We start from the raw sequence: 20,115 nt of genomic DNA on the forward strand, positions 1-20,115 counted from the left end.
CATCTTGCAGGAACTGCTGACACACTCCTGCTGACATGAGGTCTAGCATTGTCTTGCATTAGGAGGTATCCAGGGCCAACTGCACCAGCATATGGTCGCACAAGGGGTCTGAGGATCTCATCTCGGTACCTAATGACAGTCAGGCTACCTCTGGTGAGCACATGGAGGGTTCTGTGGCCCCCTAAAGAAATGCCACCCCACACCATTACTGACACACTGCCAAACCGGTCATGCTGGAGGATGTTGCAGGCAGCAGAACATTCTCCACAGTGTCTCCAGACCCTGTCACGTCTGTCACATGTGCTCAGTGTGAACCTGCTGTCATCTGTGAAGAGCACAGGGTGCCAGTGGTGAATTTGCCAATCTTGGTGTTCTCTGGTAAATGCCAAACGTCCTGCACGGTGTTGGGCTGTAAGCACCTGTGGATGTCAGGCCCTCATACCATCCTCATGGAGTCTGTTTCTGACTGTTTGAGCAGCCACATGCACATTTGTGGCCTGCTGGAGGTCATTTTGCAGGGCTCTGGTAGTGCTTCTCCTGTCCCTCCTTGCACAAAGGCGGAGGTAGCGGTCCTGATGCTGGGTTGTTGCCCTCCTACGGCCTCCTCTACGTCTCCTGATGTACTGGCCTGTCTCCTGGAAGCGCCTCCATGCTCTGGACACTACTTTGACAGACACAGCAAACCTTCTTGCCACAGCTCGCATTGATATGCCATCCTGGATGAGCTGCACTACCTGAGCCACTTGTGTGGGTTGTAGACTCCTTCTCATGCTACCACTAGTGTGAAAGCACCACCAGCATTCAAAAGTGACCAAACCAAGCCAGAAAGCATAGGAACTGAGAAGTGGTCTGTGGTCACCACCTGCAGAACCACTCCTTTATTGGGGATGTCTTGCTAACTGCCTATGCTTTCCACCTGTTGTCTATTCCATTTGCACAACAGCATGTGAAATTGATTGTCAATCAATGTTGCTACCTAAGTGGACAGTTTGATTTCACAGAAGTGTGATTGACTTGGAGTTACATTGTGTTGTTTAAGTGTTCCCTTTATTTTTTTTAAGCAGTGTATTTACAGATACTCTACTGTGATTTTTTTTTAAAGAAATAGATATATTTTTGAGAAAAGGAAAAATGATTTATTACTTCTACCTCTTTTCCCCAATTGTTATTTATAAATATGTCACTATTGGTTGTTGGGGTTTGTTTTGGGTAAATTCTATCCCTTCCAGTTATTGGATGGGGATCAATAGTTATGACATGTTCTTAGAAGTATAAACACCACAAAGGAATGGATAATGAAACAAGTTGGATAATGAAAGGAATATTGACATAACTAAATTTATAATATTATTTTAAGGATTGTTTTTGCTTGATTCATTTCTAATGCATTGAGACTTGAGCTAAGATTTCATTTTTATAATACTTCACATTTCAATTTGCCAACCAAAATACTGGTTGAAATGGGAACATTATCTAGTTGATGTTTTTGTTGTAGACAACTTTAATTCTGATCTTTCATAAAAGTTATAGAAGGTAAAATGAATTCACCTCTCCTTGATACTCTTTCTCCTTTTTTTAAGCTTTGAGTTTTCTGGAATGAATGTAGAAGGCAAAAACAGAGAACACTGAGCTTATGGTTTCTTTTTCCTGCTGGAAATTGAAATTGGAATACCAAACCTATTATTTTCAGTACGAAATGCTACTTCTCTCATTTCAACATTTTATAAGTGCCTTGAAAGAAACTTCTATCAGCAACATAGAGTTCCTTCTCAGCCATCCTCATTCTTTCTCTGATGGGGAAAACAAGCTTTTCCAAGCCCTGTATTACCATTACTTCTTGTTTCTTTCCTGTGTCTCAACATAAATAGGAGAAAGAAGAGGAGGAAATGTCTGCAGGTTTGAGGTGAGTATGGCTCACCCAATTTGCTTTTTCTCCTCTCAGGCTGAAGGCAAGACTTTGTTCCCCACTTTAATTTACATTGCTACCTAATAAGTATTCCATTCCTATGTTTCCACTGCAATAGTTTCAGAGGAAGAAGATAGCAGCATATCATGCAATACACAAATTGTAGGTATAAATCTAAAATTGTACCATATTCTCTCCTTCTATTATTTGTCTAGAGGGACTATAAATAAAATTAATGAGAAAAAAAGGCACACGTGCATGAAAAATGTTTTTTGACTGCAGAGTTTAATTTAAAAAGGTAGAATATCCTTCTCAGAATCATGATCTTTTCTTCCATATAGCAGAGCTTGACATGTTCCTGCTTTATCCCACTGATAATTAAATTGTGCTATAAGACTGGAGAGTCTGGTCTTTCCTTCAGAACACTAGTTCAGTATCATGTGTTTGCTTTTGTTTTCTTGGTATATTGCAACCTTTTCTTAATCCACCATTAGAATCCATAACACTTTCCATTAGTCATTGCTAGATATGAGTGAATTCCAGCAGTGAGTGATAGGCTTCTTATGAGTTGTTTGCATAGAAATAATTTTTAACATTTTTCTTAAGATAGTTTCATTCTAAATTATGTTGTGCCTAACTATAATTTATTCTCTCCCTCCCTCCCTCTCTCTTTTGTAACTTCTCAGAATGTTATATTTTTCTGCCTTTATAATTTTTTCCCATGGAATCAATCATTTTTTCCCAGAATTCTCATATCTTATTTTCCCATGTCAAGAGCATTACTTCATTCTACGAAACTTTCACATAAAGATTCACACATCTTCAAAATGCAAAGGCATTTTGGAATTCAGTGAAATGTCACTAGAAAATATTTAGTATTTAGTATTTATTTGATTTGTCAATCGCTTACAAGATACAGGTATAGTTTATTCTTATACCTGTATCTTTATGCAAGGTATCTGTACCAGTTTTAAGGGAAGCTGAATATTTTCATTAAAATTAGTGCATTTTTCAGGGGAAAAAGAGGTTTCTGCAAAAGAGATGGCAAAATACAATTTTAAAAGATCTATGTGTAATTAATGGATTTTCTCAGCTTCAAGGGGTAGACCAGAGAAAGAGAGCTGAATGGACCAAAGTGTTCAACTAAACATTTAGGGGGGAAAAAAAACACATACACATATATAGCCCTCAGGCTTTTTCTAATTTTGATTCAGAATTTCCTGCCAACTTTTCTCATCCCTTTCCAAATATAACTTGTAGAACAGAAGGCAACAGGACTCAGTAGATAAAGCATACTCTCATAGCACATGAGATCCATTTTTTTCTCACCAAGCACCCATATATGAGTTACAGTCCAATAACTCCTGCAGAAAATTGACACTTGGTAACTTTCTTGCTGGGAATGACTCATCACAAAAAACCAAGATTAGACAACTTTGAATAGCCAGAAAATGTATTCAGTAATTCTTGAAAACCGAATAGCCACAGTGGACAAGGCAAGGATGTATAGTAAGTGAAGCTAATTTTATTATTTTTTTATTTTTAAACTGATTGTAGGATTGGACTCACAATTTTAATGGGCCTCGTTTTCAGCCTGATGGTCTCCTGTAGCCCTCTGCAGACCTCCAAGCTCCATTTTCACTGGCAGAGGGCTGCAGAAGGCTATTGCAGCCAAAAACAGAACCTTGATGAGTGACATTAAGCTGGCCATACCCACCTTAACCATGCCCCCCCACCCAGGTCCCCAAGGTCAAACAGAACCCTGATGCAGCCCTCAATGGAATCAAGTTTGACACCCTAGATTGGATAGATAGATAGATAGATGATAGATAGATAGATAGATAGATAGATAGATAGATAGATAGATAGATAGATAGATAGACAGACAGACAGACAGACAGACAGACAGACAAAGATGATATAAAGGAGAGGGAGAGGGAGCGAGAGAATGAGAATATATGGGTGGAAACCATTTCTTAAATGTTTTCATTTGGAAATGGAAGGCTTTATATTGTCTATTACTTTTCAAAAGGTTTTTAGCATCTGTCATTTCCAAATTCTGTCTCTGTGATCCTGTGATAGCCAGCACTGGGAATGGGAAGTGCCTATCATCTCCCACACTATCCCAGAATAATATATTTAGTATCCTGGGGTGTAGTGGGAAATTTTGAATAATTGTTGGAGCTCATCTTTCTGGGATTCTTTGAAACAGAGCATTTATTTTTAAATTAGGGCTGTGGGGTATATCTTTACCAGATATTTCCTTTTTTAGTTGCTTTGTAGTTAAAGGTAAGTCCCATTCAGACTCTTGTTTGAGAGCCATGGGATATGGATAGGTTCATGAATGCTAATTCTACTCACTCTGCTAGTTTATGACTGACTTTCTTGACTGGATTGATTCTATAATTTCAGGCAAGAGAATTTCCTACCACATTAAGTTTCTAGAGAGCATGAAATGGGACATTTCTGAATGCAAAGCAGATGTTCTATCTTCTCCTGTACACATTCTTTTTTTAGAGGAAAGAAGCAATATACTTAAATAAATTCCACCAAATGCTATAGCCTCAGCCATTATTTGTAGATATGCTATTTGCTAGACAAACTGGCTGTCATTCCTCTATTTTTGTAAAAGAAAATTAGAGGTCTTGATTTCCAATAATAGCCCCAATATTGTGGAACAACCACTTCTTAGAACTTATTTTGGCCTTCCAGAAATGTTTAACAACTGACTGTATATATTCTGGCAGACATGGGTTGAGCAAACAAATGCCTAGTTTGTTTCATGTCCTGATATTTTGTTTTAGTTGTTATTTCTTCCAAATGCTTTTTTCCCCCTGAAATTAATATAATCCACCAAAGCTGTGGAAGAAATATCTAAGAGAATAAATGAATAAAACCAATGGAGCCAAGAGTAAAAGGGTAAAGAATTTTTGGGGAGCAATAAAATAGTTTTTAGTTTTATCTGTACCTAATACTTTCAAGGTATTAGTATTTTACCAAACACTTTTAAAAATGGGTACTTTTTGGTTGAATTTTGATATCAAATCACATAGTTGAATCTGAGGCTCTGGGTAATCACACAAAAGCTGTCCATCCATGATCTTATTTAACCAGTTCAACTTGACATGATCTGCAACTTTTTTGTATAATATTTGTCAAACATGCTGCTGTTATTATAAACTAAGTCACATTTAATTCTTTTAAATAAGTGTGAGCAATCCCTTCTCTGCTCGGTTTAATGAATGCCAAGCAAATAATGAGAAACATTGTTTATTTTACTGTACTGGGAGGAAAAATCATTTGAATTTGCAAATTGTAATTTTCTTAGTAGGGGACTTAGTAGGGGACTTAATAAGGGACTTAGTAGAGGACTGGAGACTAAAAGAGTGGTTACATGAACTTGACATGGCTAGTTTAATGAAGAGAAGGACCAGGAGAAATATGATAGCAGTGTCCAAAATTTGAGGGGCTGCCACGGAGAGGAAGGGGTCAAGCTATTTTCTAAAGCAGTGGTCACCAACCGGTGGGCTGGGGACCTGGTGGTCTGCAAGAAAATTTTGATGGTCTGCAGAGAAATGTCAACCCAAAGCACCTCCCAAAGCAATTAATCCAGGCTGCGTGGGAACACAAAGCTGTTCCACCCACATGGCCTGGACACATAGGAGACTGGACCCACATGGCCTGGACACATAGGGGACTAGAGCTAAAACATACAATGAATGGTTGCAGGAACTGGGCTTGGCAAGTCTAGTAAAGAGAAGGACCAGGGGAGACATGATAGCAGCCTTCCAATATTTGAGGGGCTGCCACAGGGAGGAAGGGGTCAAGCTATTTTCCAAAGAGCCTATAGGCCAGACAAGGAATAATGGATGGAAATTGAACAAGGAGAAATTTAACCTGGAAATAAGGAGAAACTTTCTGACAGTGAGAACAATCAACCAATGGAACAGCTTGCTCTCGGAAGTTGTGGGAGAACCATCACTTGAGACTTTCAAGAAGAGATTGGACTGCCATTTGCTTGGGTGGCGGGTTGGACCAGATGACCCACAAAGTCCCTTCCAACTCTGATAATCTATTATCTGCTTGCGTCTCTTGGATTGTGAGGTAGTGAGGGGAACGGGGAAAGGGCAGGGGGGAGAAAACTTGTCCCACTTGAGGTTTTTTTTACATGTGCACAAAATGTAGTCACTGAACTGGTAGTAGCACCAGTTGAATCCCACCTCTGCATAAAAGGTTCATGGTTCATATGGATTTGTTTATTTGTTTGGTTTTACAGCTAGACAGAATGACACACAATTGAGATTTAGGAAGGAATGTTTACACCCTCCCCTCCCCCAAAAATTACTGTGCAACAATTCTCTTTTAAAACACAAGGCAAAATGAAAATTGGAAAAATGATGTTCAAAAGATTATACCAAAGCTTTAAAAAAAGGCAGCATGAAAAGTGAATTAAATAAGATCATAGTTTTTCAAAAAATATCAGAACATCAATAATGAAGGTCATTTTTTTAATTTTATAATTATAGATTACAGCAAAATTATATTTTAATGTAGCTGTTAGCATTGATATGAGCCTACATATGCTTCCTTTTTAAAAGTAGATTTCATTTCTAATGATTAGGTAGGTATACAATGAAGAGTGTGAATACAATGAAAACATCCTGTGGAATCAAGTTAGATTATATAGAAGAGGTCTATTTCTACCTAGAACTAAAATATATTTATATTTGTTTTCAGAATGACATTTTGTAACTCTGTGGTATTATTTGCCATAATGTTCTTCATTCCACAGTCTAAGTAGAATATCAAGGAGAATTTTGGAAACATGAGATGGGTAGGCCCAGTTATGAAGATGTGATCTTGGAAATAAAATAAATCTCTACCCTGGATGAAGTAACAGCTGTTCAAGCCCTCAAGGTAAAACTAAATATTTTACAAGATGTAAACCTTGCATATAATTAATGGTGACTGGAAAAATAAAGTACATTAATGTATGGTGGGAAAAAAAGAAATATTAAGAGAAAGGTAAGTGCATATCTATATTTACTGGATATTAAAACAAGTTTTTAAGCTATTTGTGGTTCCCAAAGTGGGCAGTACTGCCCCTGGGGGGGAATGCCTTGGGGGGGAGCTAAGAGGAAAGAGGGCCGGCAGGGGGGTGCTAAGATGCGGCAGGCGGGTGCCAGCTCCGCAGGCTGACCCAATTGACTGTGGCTTTGCTCTACTTTCCCAATGTGCTGCCACCACTGCGTTCAAGGCGCCAGCTCCCCAGGCTCTATTGAGCCTCTTGCACCACTCCAGTGCAACAGTCAATTGGGTAAGCTTGCGGTGCTGGTGCCTTGAATGCGGCAGTGGCGTCGCATTTGAAAAGTAGAGCAAAGTCAAAGTGGCTTTGCTCTGCTTTCCCAACATGCCTGCAGGGCCAGCACGTCGAACATGGTGGTGGCAGCTCTGGCTTTGCTCTATTTTCCCAATGTGCTGCCACTGCCGCATTTGAGGTGCCAGCCCCGCAGGCTCACCCCATTGATCGTTGCACCAGAGCAGTACAAGGGGCTCAATGGGCTGAGCCTGTGGAGCCAGCACCTTGAACATGGTGGCGGTGGCATGTTGGGAAAGTAGACCAAAGCCACTCTGGCTTTGCTCTACCTTCCCAATGTGCCATCGCTGCCGCATATGAGGTGCCAGCACTGCAGGCTCACCCCATTGACTGTTGCACTGGAGTTGTGCAAGGGGCTCAATGGGGTGAGCCTGAAGAGCTGGCACCTTGAACATAGTGGTGGTGACACGTTGGGAAAGTCTACCGCTGTCGCATTCTGTCTGTCTGTCTGTCTGTCTGTCTTTCTGTCTATCAATCTATCCATTTATACATACATCCAAAATGTCTGCCTGCCTGCCTGCCTACCTACCTGCATGCCTGCCTGTCTTTCTGTCTACCTACCTACCTATCTATCAATTTATCTATCTACCCACCCATCCATCCATCTACCTACCTACTTATCTACCTATCTACCTATCTACCTACCTACCTACCTACCTATCTACCTATCTATCTATCATCTACCCACCCACCCACCTACCTACCTATCCATCCATCCATAAGGTCTGTCTATCTTTCTTCCTGCCTGCTTGCTTGCCTGCTTACCTACCTACCTACTTATCCATACATTCATTCAAAAGTTCTGACTGACTGACTGACTGCCTGTCTGCCTGCCTACCTGCCTATCTATCTATCTATCTATCTATCTATCTATCTATCTATCTATGTATCTATCATCTATCTATCCTCCTACCTACCTACCTATCTAACTATCTGCCTGCCTGCCTGCCTGCCCATCCATCTATCCATCCATCCATCCATGTTGAGGCACCAGCCCTGCAGGCACATTGGGAAAGTAGAGCAAAGCCAGTCTGGGAGGGAGGGAGGGAGGGAGGGAGGAAGAGAGAGAGAGAGAGAGAGAGAGAGATCTGATGCATCAGATTGAAATGAGGTTTAGTTTAGACTGAGGCCCTTTTCCACATTGAAACATCTTTCCCAGCACATTGAAACATCTTTGGCTTCTATTAAAGGTTTTGTGGAAGAAATATGGTAAAAATTATCAGGAAGCTCTCACATTTTGTTGAGGCTTTAAACAGGATTCATTGGACCAGACCTCCCCCTAAAAAAATTACTTTTCCCCAATGAATTACAGTGCCAATTCTGAAAATTAAATTACAAGGAGAACACACACACACTCCTTTCTAACCCTGCTGGAGCAGGTGATTGGACTAGAATAGATATCTCATTATCTTTCTTCTCCCTCCCTCCCTTCTTCTTTATTTCTTCCTTCTCTCTTTCTCTCTCTCTTTTTCTCTCTCTCTCTCTTTCCCTCTCTCAGGCTCACCCCATTGACTTGGTGCGCTGCTCCGCTCAGACTTCCTGGGGCAGGTCCCTCCAGTGCAGTGGGCTCAGTGGGGTGGACCTGCGGGGCCGGCACCTAGAACGCGGCAGTGGCAGCATGTTTGAAAAGAAGAGCAAAGCCAAAGGTCGGTAATTTTTGCTGCAAAGAATCACAAAAGGTTCTGGGCTGTGCACAAGGAGGGACACACATGTCAGTGCAATTCAGCAACATAAAATAAAAAAATACAAATAAAACAAATCAACAAGAATCGGCAAAGCATCTCTGATTAGATTCTATTCACTACTAGAATCTAATCAGAGATGCTTTGCTGATTCTAGTCCAATGACCTGCTCCAGCAGGGTTAGAAGGAAATGTGTATGTACATGTGTAGATGGCTATCAAAGCTCCAAAAACAGGTCAAGTAGCTCTGGGGAGGCCAGTCATAAATTAGAACATTTGCTAAACAACCAGCCATTAAGTAAAGACCACTTATATTTGGTTTGCCAGTCATCTGACCATGCCCAGCCAGTCACATGACCACCAAACCACACTTACCTGGTCATGTGACCGGCAAGCCAGTCACATGACCAGCAAGCCACACCCCCAAATTAGGCCATGCCTACAGAAATTTGAATCCCACCCCTGGGTGAGTGGCACCGAGGATGAGTTTGTAGCACCAAGGGGATGGTGGACAGAAAAAGTTTGGGAACCACTAGATAATGCTGCTTTAGGAATATAATGGAAATAAATTGCAAAAATTGGCACAAGTATACTGGGTATAGTATTCAATATTTTACAGATTGACAATATTTGCTTAAAATTGCTCCTGATTCTCTATGTACTGCTGTGGAAAACTGAGATGCTGAAGTCATAATAATGCTCTATTACATAGCTGCTGTGACTGTACAGAATTTACAGCTGAGATACAACTTTTTATAAGCAGTTTTTGAGAAAATGTGTGATATACTTTCTTAGGGAACAAGTCAACTCTGCAGAAATTAGTCTGAATATACTCTACCACTGATTGATCAATTAACAATCCATAAGTTTTACACTGTATTCCAGATTAATACTACGCTTAGAACTTTTCATGTTGTGTAGCATACAAAATGGTGTTGAGAAAGGATGAAAGGAAAAACAGAAGACAGCTTTGTTGCTGACCATAGTGTTAGACAATTTTCATAAACATTTTATAAAGTATTTTTCTAGTTGACCAGTTCTTAGTGTATGAATTCTCTTTCTCTGTGTTTTAGACATTTGTATCTCCAGGCTCCTTATGCTTTTGTCAAAATGACAAAAGCTGGGCCACTGAACTGCAAACTCTACCTGCTTTGGACATGCATGCAATATCATTCAATGCTGCTATTATCTGAATGACTCATTCAATAATCACAGGAGACAGTATCACTATTGGAGATTCCAATCACTTAGAAGAAAATGTCAGCTTCTCTTTCAGGCTGTAGATTGTTTCTCTTACATCTGATGATTTTTCTTACTAATGAAAAATTTCATCAAACATTTATATTATATAATAGGCAGTGATAAAGGTCCTGGATCATTTGATTTCCAAACTTAATAGAGCTGAAGACACATTTACTTTTTAAGAATTAAATTATTTCCTCTTACTTTAATTAGTCCAGAGTGAGTGTGATTCATGAATTCTTGGTCTGGATAAAGATATTGCATTTTAGGTTGTGAATGGTAAAACTTCTGCATCCCCTCCCAACCCAATTCAATTAACAAATCTCTTCACATACAAAATCTAAAAGAATAAAAATAAACACACATTTGTTGGTATATGGTTTAGGAGCTGTGAGACTAGTTCTCCTGTAAACAGAAGCTAGGTTGGTGTCCTTTGGCAAATCACAGACAAGGATCATGAACATCTGTCTATCAATCCACAGTAGACTAATATGGTAGATTATCTATGCCTTCAATGAAGAGGCTTTCCTTCTAATTTGGTTTGATAAAAATAGACACACACACACACACACACACATAAAGACAATTTGTTTTTTCCCTTCCATTGCAAACTTATGCACTGAAAACTGGAGAAAGGTGAAGTTTTTGAAATATCAAGTGGAGGAGGAAGTTTAACAAGTCCCAATGTACGGGTAATGGTTCAAATTCAGAGTGGCTTTCAAACAATTATTCTAGTGTAAACAAACTGACAACATATTTAGCAGTATTGTGAAATTCATAAAAGATATAGTTTCATTTTATTTACAGAGGAGGTTGCTAAGAAACTCTTCAAAAAATGAATGCCTCACAATTCAGGATGCAAAAAAGCACCCCAATTATAGGTGTGGTAGTGTGATGTTATAAGCAGCCATATTGTTTATAATTACTATTATTATTTGAGTGTCTAAATTTTTATCAATTGTATGTGCAGTTTCAGCCAGTTGGCAGATACCAAAAACAAGTTGTTTGTTAACCAGTTACAAACTGGGGAATTTAAAAATATTTAAATACAATCTGTCTGAAGCTGTGAAGACACAAGAAACATTTAGATTTATGAAAATATTTTATTACAATTTGTATTATTTTTATTACTAATTGCATAATGCATGAGAGTCTGGAAAAGCAGTAAAAGCAATTCTCAGATCATCTATACTTAATACTATACTTATGTGTAGATGATTTGAGAATTGCTTTGTCTGGCTTAATTACATTAAGGTCAAGTTTTTCTTTTGTGCTTCCACTTTCCTAGGCTGAGAGATTTATTTTGTAACTGTCCCATTTCCTGTTTTATGAGTTTGTAACACATTCCATCAACATGTTCACATAATAAAAAAATTCACTCTAGGCTAAATCAAATTTTAAAAAAGACACATGAACACAAACTGGATAATCAACAGTTCTTTTTATGTAATCTACATTTTATTGAGCTATGATTAGCAAACAATACCAAGTAATTGAATTACAAAGTCAACATATGTAGTTCAATTCAATAGAGAAAAATAAATATAGAAAAAAAATCTGTTATAAAATTTTAAAAACTACTAAAAAAAGTAAGGAGACAGGTATCATAAACATACAAATTTGCTAGATATACAAAATATTACCATATTATAACCTACTGCTATTGAGATAAACTATAAAATCCATTTTAAGTGTCTTTCTGGGATATTATATTTTTACTGCAAATTTTACAATTACTATTATTATTTATTACAGTTCAAGACTGAGTGATTCTGAGGATACTACCAATAAATAGCTTTCTTGTCATTTTGCAATTTTTCTCTCTTCTGAATTGTTTCTCTCTCTGCTATACCTTATCTCACTCATTCACCTTTTCTTTTAATAATATGTTGCTCTGTTCATTTAACATTTTAAGAGCCTTTTCCTGATTGCACAGCTGTTTCCCCAATGTAAATCAGTCAGTTATGTATCCTTATTTAGAACTGTAAGTATTACTGTGGTTTTTATAAAAAGAGATATGAGAAGAAAGTGATAGCACATTGGAGTATAATTGAATATTTAATGTATGTGTGTATGTATGTATGTGTGGTATTCAAGTCTTTTCCAATATCTCTTCTTGCATTTGAATTGAAATATACATTTTTATTTTCATGTATTCTTTAATTTAAACTATTTGTATAATTTCCCATATTAAAACCAAATTGGATAGCTTACAATCCAACCTTGCAACCAACATCTACAGCTAAAAACAAAAAGCAATAAGATCAAAAGCAGAAAACCTAGTATCATGGCCACACGTTCCAATATGTATTCATCCAGCTCTGAACTCAACCTGTCCCAGTGCCTGGGGGGAAAGCTAGGTCTTGAGATCTCTCCAGAAGGTTAAAAGGATGTGGGGGGCAGGGATGATGTTTCCCCAGGGGAATAGTATTTTATAGGGGAGATGGCAATGTTTAAAAGAAGGGACCTAGAGCATGCCTAACCTATTTGCTCCTGCATGACAGGCAACTACCCTCAGAGACAGATGGTCCTATTTAATGTTCACTATAAAAGTAATAACCAGCACCCTAAATTGAATCCAAAAGGAAACTGAGAACCAATGCAGCTTTATAATAGGGGGAAACCTAGAAGCACCCAACAGTCCCATGTATTACTGCATTCTCAACCAGTTGTAACTCCTGAGTGGTCTTCAAGGGCAACCCCCGGTAGAGCAGATTACGGTACTCCAAATGGGAAGTGAGCAACAGTGAGCCAAGCTTCCTGGTCCACAAAAGAGTACACAAAATGAATCTGTGCAAAGGCCCCTAGCCACAGCTGAAATATGATCATTGAGCAGTAGTTGTGAGTGTTGGAGGACTCCCAAACTGTACACTAGCTCTGCCTGGGGAAGTGCCACCCCGTCCAGAGTTAAAGATGGCATGGGGACTCTTATGAATGAAAATCCAAAGGTACTCCATCTTGCTAGTGTTGAGTCAAAGTTGGTTCCTCCTTCTCACAGCTTCCTGGTACTCTGCCAGCACTGTGGCAATATCATCTGCCCAGCCAGGTGTGGAGCTGATAGCAATCTAAAGAAATGCTTCTACAAATCCTTCAAAAAACCTTGGAACCAAACAGTATTAAAAAGTTTTCAGAATTAAATGTTTCAAAAGCTTCTTTGGAAAACATTGAAGTTGACACTTCTTTGAGCCATACAATATACTATTACCTTTAAATATTAGATAACACATATACAGGTAATCCCTGGGTTATGAGTGTTCCCTTAGCGAATGCCCCCTAGTGTTTATGAACAAGTCCCAAAACTACAAATCTTGCAGCACCTCAGCAGTTGTTTGCCCTTACAACCACAGAGGCTCTGCAACATTACTTCAGCTTGAACCACAACAATACAAGAGCACACAACAGATTCAAACTCAATGTAAATCGCTCCAAACTCGATTGCAGAAAGTACGACTTCAGCAACAGAGTGGTCAATGCCTGGAATGCGCTACCTGATTCTGTTGTTACATCCTCTAACCCCACTCCTTTAACCTCAAACTATCCATTATTGACCTCACCACATTCCTAAGAGGTCTTTAAGGGCCGTGCATAAGTGCATAATTGTGCCTACCATCCCTGTCCTTTTGTCCCCTTTTATTCATACCTATTTCCTGTATTCTTACTCATGTTTATACTTATGCCTATTATCTGCAGTTGCTTATAAGGTGATCACAAAGATCATTTATATAGAGCATAAAGAGTGTGGGTCCTAGAATGCTGCCTTGGGGAACACAGCTGTTAACTGGAGCAGGGTTTGATATAGCACTCCCTATTTTTACTATTTGTTGCCTGTTTGACAGGAATGAAGTAATCCACTTACGAAGGGATCCAGAAATGCCGTAATGATTTAGTTTTAACAGTAGTTTGTGGTGTACCACTGAATCAAAGGCTTTGCAGAAGTCTATGTAAATGGCATCCATTGCCTTACCCTGGTCGAGTATAGTCCATATGTTTTTGCAGTGTAGGAGTTGTAGATTGCAGGACAACTTTTTCCTGAAACCAAATCATTTTTGGGAGAGTAGGTTGTTTGGCTCTAAGTAGAGGGTGATGAATTGATTAATAATTGATTCCATGACTTTGCACATGACACAACAAAGTGAGATTGGTCTGTAGTTTTCAACCAGGCTGGAGTCACCTCTTTTGAGATAGGAATGACCATAGCTAAGGACCATAGGTTCAGTAAGGAGTTGGTTCTGAATGATAGCTCATATATAATGCTTAGGGGTTCTGCTATGGCAGTGGAGAGCTTTTTTAAGAAGTACGCACATAATCCATTGGGGCCAATAGATAGAGTGGTTTTAGGTTAAGTAGTGCCTTTTCTATATTATCTTCTGTAAAGTCAATATGTAGTAGATCATTATAGTTAGTTGTGATACAACTAGGAAAAGTGGGGCATGAGCCATTGCTGTATACAAAGACTGAACTGAAGAATGTGTTGAAGAGGTTGGTAGCTTCCCAGCTCAAAATGAGTTGTATTCCATGTATCTCCCAAAAGACATGCAAAAGTTTAAAGCCTCTTATTCCCTTGCACTATGATGATTGATCTTCTCTTTTCTGCTACCTTTTCTAGCTTTGGAGCTTTTTTCAGAGAGCTGGGTCTTTCCATGATGTGTTAGATAACTTCAGCCTGGTCATTTGTGTCTCATGTGAGAACTCTTCGTTTATTTAATGACCATTGGTTTATTTTCTTGACTGTCCATAGTGTTTTCAGGAGTCTTTCCCAACACCAAAGTTGAAAGGCATCAATATTCTACCTATACTGCTTCTTGTATAATACAACTTTCACTTCCATGGAGGTTTTTTTTAAAAATTTGTCAATTGCTTACAAGATAATAGGTATAAGTAAAAACATAGTTATGAATACATGGATACATATAAGAAAAATAAAAGAAAAATAAAAGAAAAAATAGGACAGGGATGGTAGGCACTTTGGTGCTCTTATGCACGCCCCCTACAGATCTCTTAGGAAAAGGGTGAGGTCAATAGTAGACAGTCTAAGTTTAAAGGAATATATTCTAGGATACAAATGCTAAGATACCAGTCTGTAAAGTTGCACTCAACAAATGAATAGGCAATTAATAGTAAAGGCTAGATTTCCTGTTCGGGAGAAAACCAAAGTCCTAGCAGTATTCTAAATGCAAAATTACATCTAGCATGCATAATATTACTTTTCCAGCAGTTAGTGCCATAGGCTTTAATGGTGTGGAAAACCTAATAACCTTTGATACAATGATCAGAGTTTCTCCAAACTAAATAATTAAATAAGACAAATAATTGTCTTTCTCAATAATCTGATATAAAATATATCAATAGTTTCCCCCTAATTTAACATATATTAACCGGCTTTATCTGTGACCATTTTTATTGCCTTGAGTTAAATTCTGGGAAAAATTTATAGCATTTAATAGGTAGAGACAAGATGAATATTAAGATTTAAATTGTTAATTAAACAGGTTAATTTTTAGAACTAATCAAATGTTGAAATTTTAAAAGGCTCCTTTTATCTTTTGTACTATATTTGCAAAAGGACGCAACTCTATTTAGTCACAAGTATATGGTTTGCAGTATATGATTTTATGTTTGTGTTTCTAATTTCCTGATTTTGTGTGTACTTCATAAATTGCAACAGAATGGAACCCTGATATAGTGAAGAATTGTGGTGTTGCAGCAATCCATGTAAGTTAAGCATCTGGTTATAGCTGAAATCCAAAACATTTTAGCGAAGCTTATCTTCTCCAATGTGTGAATTCTCCATAATATTTTACTTTAAAAATCTGCAGGATACAATAGCATATGTTTTGATTTTGAGATAATCTCTATCAAGAACAATGAAATCCATAAAAACTCATTAAAGAACTGCCAGAACAATAATACAAAGTGGCAAGTGTATGCAAAAGCTTTCAGATGATGACTCAGTTGTGGAAAGGTGAGGCCATGGAAATAAGGCTGCCTTGATTCTGTTTGGTGTAAGGTGGTGCAGATGAAAGTTCTGTCATGCTTTCTCCAGCCGGCATCAGAACTGAAATCCATACATCTTAAAGTCATCAAGGTTGAAAAACCCTGCTCTATAAAGTACATATCTTACTTGGCCTACCTTGAACTACTGACAGAGAGTAATGGTAAATACCCTTGATTTAATATTTCAGGAATAGTTAAAGAAAAACAAAAATGTTAAGAGACTGAAGTTCAGGTGACTTCATCTATACTTGTTATGGGAGGACATTGGAAAGAATGCAAGAGTGAATTGTGAAGATAGTATACGTCAGTGGTGGCTAACCTTTTTTGACTCCTGTGCTGATAATTGCACTCATGCTCGCTTGTGTGCACGTGCGTGCCAGCACACAGAAGGCAATGCAGGCTGCCCCCCTCATGCCCCCTGCACATGCATGCGTGACCCTTCTCATGTGCCGTGCATCTCTGCGCATGCATGCATGATTCCCCCCTTGTGCACCATGCATATCTGCACATGCATGCACATCTCCCGCACACACTTCACTGCGTATGCATGTCAGATACCCAACAACCAGCTGTTGGACAGCAGCGCACACATGCACAGTGGGGCTTTTCTGGGTGACTTCTCTCATGCCAGGGGAAATGGCTCTATGTACCACTTCCAGCACGTGTGCCATAGGTTCGCCAACTCAGGTATATGTGATATTATACAGAATTATTTATCATGAGAGCACATGAAAAATTGAGAAGATTAACCTTTGAGGTCTTCTAGACCAACCCCTGCTCAAACAGGAAACCCTATACTATTTCAGACAAATTGTTGTCCAATCTCTTTTTAAAAACTTCCAGCGTTGAAGCATCCAATACTTCTGGAGACAAGTTGTTCCACTGATTAATTGTTCTAAGTGTCAGGAAATTTCTCTGTAGTCCTAGGTTGCTTCTTTCCTTCCATCCATTGCTTCTTTTCCTGCATTCAGGTGCTCTTTTTTGTGGTAGCCCCTGAGATATTGAAACACTATATCATGGTACCCCTAGTCCTTCTTTTTATTAAACTAGATATGCCCAATTCTAACAACTGTTCTTTATATGTTTTAGCCTCCAATTCCTAAGTATCCTTCCTTGCTTTCTTGGACATTTCTTGTTTAATTTGTCTATATTATCAGGCCAATAGAAAAATAAGTGTCATTGTGACATAGTTTGTGATGTAACAAATATGCTACTTTCATCTACCAAAAAATCCCCACCCACTATCCTCATTGGTAAAACCCATTGTGATGTCATTATTCTTTCCTAAGTGATCAAAAGAAATTTTCACAACTCTGGGACAAAATAAGCCCTTAAGATAGCAAACAAGAAACAAGAATAAGACAGTAGGGGAGAAAATGGGGGGGGGGAGAAAGGATGATATTATTATTTTTTTAAGATTATGACAAGCAGACCCTGTGCCTGTTGCATGACTTGTCCTTGCTGCCCCGGGTGCAATTGCATCAAAAAATGTCTAAAAATATGTGGTCCCAAACAATCCAGCCTATGCTGGAAGTTTATGTTTACGGATGAACGGAACTGTGATTGTTGCTACTGCCCACATGAAGATGACACCAGCTGCCAGTGCTTTCACTGTGCGTTCTCAGAAAGCCCCAATTGTCGCTGGTGCTGCTGCTCCTGTGCTAATAATAGAAATTGCAAGTGCTTGTGCTGTACCGAGGAAAATAATGAATGTCAGTGTTATGAAAGTAGGTGTTGCACTTTTCCGTATTTGCCATACAGACGTGGAGCTAAATTACGAAAAAGGTAAGAGCCAAATGTTGCTTCTTTGAGGAATCATGCTCAAAACACATTGATCCATCACCCTGAGTAATGTGTGCCTCTCTGTGTGTGTCTTTGTGTGTATAACTGGTGCTCTTAAAGATCAAATGTGGAATTATGATTAAGCTAGTCCAGACCATAAAGCAGTGAGTTTCTTCAAAATAGTTTATCAAATTCTACAACACTAGATTATGAGAATTCTGCCATTTCTCTTAGAATATCCCCTTGTGGATTTTTAGCCAAACATATCCTAAAGTGGTTTGTAAATATTAAAAAGTATGCCAATTGCTACCCTTAAGCATACCACTTAAAAGGTTGTAAATTGCAGGTGGAAGATGTAAAATGCTAATTTTTAAGGTGAAGGAGTAAACAAAAAGTTAAATCCTAACCGAATGGAAATACTAATTGTTCTTTTTTTCTGGAAAGGAATAACTATGGAACCTAAACCTATAACTCACAACATTTTAAATGCAATTGCAGTATGCTATATTTGGAACACAAATAAAAATAATTAACTATTAAAAAGAGATTTGCATCCATGTAACACACAATGTGAAGAAAGAAGAAGCAGTTTAGTTTTCTGTTTGGAAATCTCTTTCCAATTGATATAATATTTTCATGATATGGTACTCTCATCATTTATCATTATCTACAAATTTTTGGCAACTGTTTCAGTTAGAAAAACTCACGAAAATTTAAAAAGGATTGAGAGTCCGCAGAAATGTAACCAGCCATTAAAATGAAGGTGGGAGATTTGTGGTCCTTCAGATGTTGCTCAATTATTAATATCTTAGATAGCACGGCTAATGGGGAAGGATGCTGGGAATTGCAATTCTGAAATATCTACAGGTCTACATATTCTCTGCTTTTGCATTGATATAAACCTATTGAAATAAACCTATTTCAATAGAAAGAGTTAACAGGGTAGGAAGGACTTCAATCTCATATCATCAATTTTGTAGCCTATTGATTTTTTGCCAAAGCTTCTAACTCTGTTTGTGGGCTTTGGGTGGATCAGATGCAAGAGGGGGAAAGTTGGTGAGGAGTTTTAAAAGGTTCCCCAACAGGTGCCAGGTTGATGTCAATAGCTATTGCTGGGATTTCTGCTGAGAGTATGCATCTTCCATAGATAGACATGTTCATTAATCCTTTTCTGAAAAATGTATGAGTAATCTTTGTCAAGGGGCACAAATGCTCAACAGTTAAAGATTCTGAGCTTATCAGCTGGAAAGCTGACCTCCCAGGTTTGATACCTGAGCACCATACAACAGGTTAAGATCCTGTTGCTGCCCAGTTCCTGCCCACCTAGTAGTTCAAAAATATGCAAATGTGAGTAGATTAATAGGTGTCACTTTGATTAATAGGTACCATTCTGTGCACCTTTGGTGTATAGCTATGCTGGCTACATAACTACAGAAAATGTCTTCTTGTAACACTGACTCCCTTGGCCAAAAACCAAAATGATCACTGTACTTTAAAATCAGTTACAACTTGACAGGGAAACCTTTACTTAATCTTTGCCAGGAATACGCAGTTCAAACAACCTACTCTGCAAAAAATAATTTGGTTTCAGGAAAAAATTGTTCTGTAATCTGCAACTTCTACACTGTAAAAACATATGGACTAATCTACTCAACCAGAGTAAAACAATAGATGCAATTTATATAGACTTCTGCAAAGCCTTTGATTCAGTGGAATACAATGAACTACTGTTAAAACTAATTTCCTACGGCATTTCTGGATCCCTTCATCAGTGGATTACTGTGTTCCTGTTGAACAGGCAACAAATAGTAAAAATAGGGAGTGCCCTATCAAACCCTGCACCAGCAGTTTCCCCCAAGGTAGCATTCTAGGAACCATACTATTTATATTCTACATAAATGACCTTTGTGATCACTTTATAAGCAACTGCATCCTCTTCACTGATGACGTAAAACTATTCAATGCCACCGACAATGCTACTGTCCTTCAAAGTGACCTTGATTATGTGTCTGAATGGTCAAAAAATTGGCAACTCCAAATCTCAACTAAGAAATGCTCTGTCCTACTACACATTGGTAAAAAAAATCAGTACACCAAATACAGTGTAGGCGGATATGACCTTGTTGACAACCT

This window comes from Pseudonaja textilis, chromosome 4 (assembly GCF_049901715.1).
Source record: "Pseudonaja textilis isolate UNSWEBS1 chromosome 4, rPseTex1.2, whole genome shotgun sequence".
NCBI classification, from domain to species: Eukaryota; Metazoa; Chordata; class Lepidosauria; order Squamata; family Elapidae; genus Pseudonaja; species Pseudonaja textilis.